This window comes from Chamaea fasciata, unplaced genomic scaffold, assembly GCF_029207755.1.
Source record: "Chamaea fasciata isolate MVZ Bird 193981 ecotype frontalis unplaced genomic scaffold, bChaFas1.0.hap1 SCAF_2, whole genome shotgun sequence".
Lineage (NCBI taxonomy): Eukaryota > Metazoa > Chordata > Aves > Passeriformes > Sylviidae > Chamaea > Chamaea fasciata.
This window is the reverse complement of record NW_027094087.1, coordinates 57,883,578-57,890,762: the sequence shown is the minus strand read 5'-3', so window position 1 is coordinate 57,890,762 and position 7,185 is coordinate 57,883,578.

Here is a 7,185-nt window from a genome sequence, read left to right as displayed (position 1 = left end):
GTAAAGGATATGCACTTAGGAGAAAAATTAATATATTATAGACAACTGTGTAGGGTGAGGGACAGTTTCTAGGGAAATGAGACAAAATAAACTTAGCTTCTCTTGCTTCCCTAAAAAGAAGGCCAAGATGATATATCATACAGGGGGTAAGAGGAAGACATATATTATAACAGAGAGAAATCCATTCTTGTTTTTAGAGCCTTAGTATAGCACTTTAGAAATCTTGTTAGTCTCACTTCAACTACACTAAAAGGGGGTTTTTGGGTGATATAGAAAGGATTTAGAAGATTGGCACAAATGAAATGTCACAGCAGGTTTTGAACAAAGTATATTCACAAAGACAGGTGGGCAAATTGATAACTACTGAACAAAGTATATACAATAAAGAGCAAAGAGACTCTTAATCCACCATGAATGTATAAAGTTTTTATCTTAATCTAGATAACTACCTAGTCTGGTATCTAATGCTGGTAAGGGCATAGGGGATAGGTAAGATAGAGTGCAGAAAGAGTGATTTGCCAAGTCAACTGGAGAAGGAATCTCATCTCTGAAGACAATATTGCTCCTTGTTAGTATATGTGCAGCAGTATTACCCTAAAAGACTATGGGTATGTACAGGTGGGGCATATCTACTTTTCATTATGTAGTGTAGCAATAGGCACACTTTATCTGACCAAACTACACATTGTTTGTAGTAACACAATGTGTTACTACACATTTAGTAACTGCTGTTGAACATATGATACTAAATGCATAGAGAGCTTTGTTTGTCCTTTTGAATGAAACAGTGGTAGATGTGGTAGATGCTATCTGGCTAACTTATACAACAATTACTTTTTCCTGAGTTCAATTAAAGTTGGAGTTGTATACTTCTTTTTCTTTAGGTGGCCTAAAGAATGCTACTATTGTAAACATCTGCTATGAATCTCAGCTACAGACAATAGCCTATTTGACCTTGCTTTGAGCAAGAGTGTAATACCATCCATGAAATTGCAGCATGAGATACATTTCCACATAAAGCAGTTCATCTATCAGTACCCATTCAATCTGAAAACAACACGATGATGGGTCCTCAAGATGTTTGCCAAGTCCTCAAAGTCAATATTTTCAGAAACACAGCAAATCATGACACATAATTTATGTAGGAAATGAGCCGCGTTATGATTTTCTTAATTTAAGACCATCAGTGGAGTGAGTTTACCCACAGAAATCATTCTAAATATAATTAATGTATATAGCCATAAATAGTATTAATGTGAAGCTGCTCCCCAACTGTTAAGTGGTTGTTATGGTGATAATATATTAAACTAAAAATTACTATGAAAGTTACTCAATATTAATTCTAAATTTGCAAAACTATCAAGAGAGTTAGGAAATTAAGTTTTTTAAAAAATTATTCAAAGCACCTGTGTGTGTTTCATGTGCAAAATTATTTGCCGTATTAAATTAGCAGAATGACATTAACATTAAGGGATCATTAGTATCATTCATAGTTATTCATTATCTTTAAGCTGAATCATATGTAATTTCCTTGACATATCGTATTTATTCTTAAAAAGGTTAGCTTTTCAAAACTCTAATCATAGGTACAGAACATATGGAAGATATCCACAAAGATAAATATTCTCAAGTATTTTTATTTTTCTGTAAAGAATGGAATATTTTATCTAAAAACTTTATCCAGTTGGGTTCAAAACTGGGAGAAAGAAAGTTAGAATAACATAGTGATGGAAAAGGAAGAAAAAGAAACAGCAATGGCATCAAGGTAATCAGTCTGTTTTCACTAATAGTCTAGATGTTACAATATGCATCTTTCTTTATATTCTTAGAACTATGATGTGGCAAATCACCCCAAAGTGCTATTTAGGTATATAGCTTATTTTCAAGAGCTCAGTCTTTGATTTTGTCCACTGATTTAAATAATTTTATTGTTCATATTAAGATGTGTGCTTCTTTTTGGCGACCCGAAATAAACTGTGCAACAAATCTGAGCTGTACTTTGATTCTGTATTATTAGCTTACACACACATAAAAATATAAATCAACATTTATGCCAGTATAGATTTCTGCTTGTACAAACTGAATGTTGTTGAACCATGAGTTTAACCTTTACTTAAGTGCTCTGTGACAGATGGGCTGGCTGTACGGTCCCTTTTCTCTCCTGACATACCCCTAAGTGGCAATTAGTCCACCTCTTACATAGCCTCAGCTGTTCTGCACTGACAATGGTAAACAACTATAAAAGCTCTACTGGCTTCAGCAGATCCACACCAGCTGAAACTATGATGCTCTGTTCAGAGAGAATTAATATAATAATAGGTACTGATATTACAAGTCTATCCTAAGATCTTAGGGGAAAAATGCTATAAGATAAGAAAAAAAAAAGAGGAGACATTCAAATGACATAACCAGTTTCCTCACTTTATACATGTGCAAAGAGGTTCAATGTGTGTAGGGGATCGAGGTGAAGTATTTTGTCCTCCTTTCAGCCAATTCATGTTTGCACAAACATCTTTAGACATTTAATGTCTGTTGTCATGTCTTGTGGGGATCCCGTTTAAGGAGGAAGAATTTCCCCCCGCTCTCCTCCAAATGAAACACCAGTACAATCAGAAGCCCAGCCACATTTCCCATTTCACAGAAACTAATCAGGCCCAAGGAAACAGCCTTCTAGTAAGTAACCCCCTGGCCTTCTGGAAAGAGTGGGCGTCCCATCTCCCTGAAATGTCCCTCGAGCCACAGGAGCTGGATCTCCTCGGTTCATCCCAAGCCCCTTTTTGGATCCATTTTAGCTTTGTCACGCCAGAAGGCCAGGAAAAATCCTCTGCCCCAATCATAAAAATCAAAAAGTCATACATCACCAGGACATGGTGCAAAAAAATTGCCCTTGTATCCATGGCATACACTGGAACCCATACGTCCCTTTCCCTCGCTAAAGGTGTTTTTCTAATTTGCAGCGATAGGGCACTCCCCAGCATCCCCTCTCATCTGATTGGAGGCCCATGTACCATAGGCAAGTTGGGGCTGTTTACACCCAATAAAACTCAAATTATGGATTGGACATGCAAAAATTCCTCTAGGCATGCACCAGTCCAAAAACGAGACTTGGCGAATCTCGACCCGGACTGTAATTCGGACATTATCCATTGGTCCAGGGCCAAGACCACCACAGTCATAGTTTTTCTGCCCTGGATTTCAATTGCAAAATCAATGAATGAATTAGGCCGATTGGAGTGCTGGGTGGCTAAACAAGCGAATCTTACGTCCAACGCCTTAGCTGGCCTTCTATCCGATGAGGAAGTTGCAAGACAAGCGACGCTTCAAAACCGCACGGCCATTGATTATCTCCTACTCCTGCACCAGCACTCGAGTGAGGAATTTGAGGGCCTTTGCTGTTTTAACGTGTCTCCCAAGGCTGAGGACATCCACAAATCCATCTCACAAATTAAGAAAATGGTCGATGACATAAAAAAAAAAAAAGCAAAGACTGGTTTGACAACATATTCAGAAACCTTGGACTCTCAAACTGGACTGGCTCCATTATTAAGACTGGGTTGTTAATTCTGTTTATTATTTTAATTACTGTGGTTGCTTTTGGACTCATTAAAAGACTTTTATATAAGTTCATTGCTACCGCCACCTCCCCAACAATTAACTGGGCAGAAATGGCTGAAGACATCGAAATGCAAGATCTAGGAGTCCAAGAAGGAAATGAATACTTCCTGCCAGAGGCACAAGGACAGTGGCTCGTCCCATTCAATGAGTGGCCGACAAACCAACAATGGTTTGGAGATCTATATCCTAATTCCGAATATTTAGCCTCTCAGCCACAATTCCACTCCTTTTAAATAAATAAAAAGGGGGAGATGTGGTGGTGTGATTTTTATAATGAGTTTTAATGTAAGACAGTTGTTCTTTGTACCACGGTTCAGTGCCATTCTATTTTTAGATCCCTTTGTTGCAAGTTGTAAGTTTCTCCCTCAACCTTCCCCAGATATAACCCCTGATTGGTTTACCTTTCCCGCCTTGGTTACCTGTCCATCATATGTCAGGAAGCCCTCCTACCCTGCCAGTAACCCAGGGCCTGTCCCTCAGGTCCAGAAGCTTCGAAGGGAGATCTCTGGTGACTGGCTGGATTGGAAGCTTTCCCCTCCTTCCTTCTGATCATTGGTTAATGTTAATGCATGACACTCCCCAGTTATATCCCATTGGTTGCATGTGTACCCACCCTGAGTTCCATCCACTGTATAAAACCCTCTCCCCCCCTGAGATTCAGGGTCTCTCTGAGGCACTGATCTTAGGGTGAGGGCTCCCTCCTTCCTACCAATAAACTTAAGTTTCAGCTAAGCCTCTGAGAGTCCCGTCTTTCCTCTTCTACCTTCACAATGTGGCAGGGCCGGTCGGCAGCCAAGATCCCACATTTCAATAGATCTTGTGGGGGCCTGTCGGGGCTAGCCAAGCATGGGAAGACACGCACCACCGCAATGTCTAAGTCCAGTTGCACTGCTGGAGACATCTTTGATTGTGTCAAAAGAGGAATTCCAAAAAGCAGTATCAAACCCTGGCCTAGGAGTCACACATTTTTGAAAGAACAGCAAAACCTTGGCAAGAATCTTTCACAGTCTTCTGTCTTGAGCCTTTTACTTCAAAACTAGTCTTTTCACATGTTTGTCTGATGGAGTTAAACACTATTCTTTGATTATTAGGCACTAATGCTACTTAGTGGTTATAGGAGTTCACAAATATTATGGAAGTTTCTAAAACCAAAGGATGGACTACAACTTCCACAAAATATGCAATTTTATCCACAGAATTCAATTTTCCCATGAAGATTGCTTGAAAAACCTACTTTTCTTAGTAAGCAGCTAGTTATGGAAAATTGTCCCCAGAACCCAGAACAACATCTATTATTCAGTTTTTCAAGTTAAAAAAAAAAAAAAAAAAAAGAGAAAGAAATAATGGGCATCACTTATTTGACTGACTCTTCAGCCCTTTCTTTGTAAAGTAAAAAATACTGTAAATTTAAGAGCAGAGGTTTATGCAATTAATTGATTTTGATTTGAAAGTATTCGACAAAGAGATTGTGCTGTGTATGCCTGGATCACTTTTGATGATCTTGTTAAATCTGAGAAATAATAATTCAGTATTTGAAGACAGGAAAATATTGGGTATTGCATTAGTTAAAAAAACCTGACACTTAAAAAAGAATGATAACCTAATGAGACGCAATCAGCTCTTGATAATGGTGGAAAGATAGTGGTAGTTCATCATCCTGATGTTTAGCTCCTCAGACTCCTCTTGTTCCATGTCCTTACCATTTCTTCCTTCAGCAAAATCTTGAAAATAAAATATTTATCTACCTGTCTTCTCTTTCACAGGTGTTCTGCATCATGCCCACTGTCTGTCATCTCCCCACTTTAGATGTAGACACTCCTTTTGCTGCCCATGCAACCTCACATACTGTATGCATATGGGTAAGGGAAGGTAACTATTCCACAATGATCTCTGTCCTGAAATGGTTAGTGTGTCCCTGGAACCCAGATCTGTGGCTCTGAGAAAACCAACTTCCTGTGAGCAATATGCTCCCTCCTTACTTGTAGTTTCTTCTTTTGGTGGAATAAAGGCACCACTATTATTTTGGAATACCTGACAATGTCCATTGAACAAAATCAATATGTACGGCTCACCACATACAAAGTCCTTTTCCAGCTAACCTCAAAGTCAAGGACAATGTTGTTTGATTATTTCCTTGCCTTTTTTATCTTTAACTGAAACATGTGTCCTTAAATTAATTATTTTTCAAGTTTTCCTGTGTACCATGAGCTAAAAATAGCAAAATGTTAGCTCAAATAAAAAACTAAAACCCATAAAAATTAATCTTGGATGCTTTTTCTTCAGATACCTGGAGTTTTTCAGATGAAATTGCATGTCCAGCACATAAATTTTGAATAGTCTTGCACTATTTAGATTAATGATTTAAAAAAAAACTTTCTTTTTTTCCCTTACTCATACAATTCCCTTCCTTTGTTGTGATTGACTCTTCTCTGAAGTACCTCTAGGCATTAAAGTAAGCTGAGTGCAGTTGGTGAATTGGAATGGAGTCTTTGACTGGAGTCAATTGCCTGCACACAATTATCATGTAAAATTACTTAGCAAAACTGTTTCACATCTTTCCTGCTTAAAACTACATTTATTTCTGTATTCTTTACCTTTCTTCTGTTACTTTGAATATGATTTCTGATGACTGACAACAGATTTTTAGGCTCCTGATTTTGCTCATTGTCAGCTTGGTCATTTTTGTGCTTTTTTTTTCTCACTAACTTGGACTCTGAACAAATAATATTTCTTAGTACCTCCCACCTCATTAAGCCTCCACATCTCTTTAGGAGAAATCACCTAACATAATCGAACTCCCAAACATTTAAGCCAAGTTGAATAGTTTATTTAGCATCATGATAAAAATAGCAATAATTGCTTATTCTGGGATGTCACTGGTGAGATGTCTTTAATAATCTTATTTTTATTTCAAACATATCAATTGGCAATCTATATAATTTAATTCTTATTTTAGAATTTTCTTGTAAACTAGTTGGTATTTCCCTCATTTTATCCCCATATACTAATTGACAACTGCCCTGTTTCCCCATCAAATATTGGTGAACAGTTTTCTACTTTTACGACATATGATATACTATTAATTCCTTAAATAATTTAAGAGTTCTACTTTATAGATTATATATATATATATATAAAAGTTTTGAATGAAATTTTTCTGGACACATGCACAGTTTTGTGGTCTAGATCTTATAATTGATTTTTAATGGATTTTCTTTTTTTAATTTTTTTTTTCTTCTTCTTTTTTTTTTTTTTTTTTTTTTTTTTTTTTTTTTTTTTTTTTTTTTTTTTTTTATATTGACCAGGTCATCATAGGAAACATTTATAGACAACTAATTTTTCTCCCTTCAGCATAAAAGTTTTTATGGTATTTCTCCAACATTTTTTTTGACTCCTTAAGTTGTAGTGATACCTGCGCTTTCTTTGTACAATTATTTTGTGATTCAATTTATAGGGTGATACTTCTCATTTTTTTCCTTTTGTTTCTGCCTGTCTGATGAGATAATGCCTTGCATACATACAGTCTTTACTTTTGTTCTAGGCTTCTATTGCCATTCCAATATCGCTTTG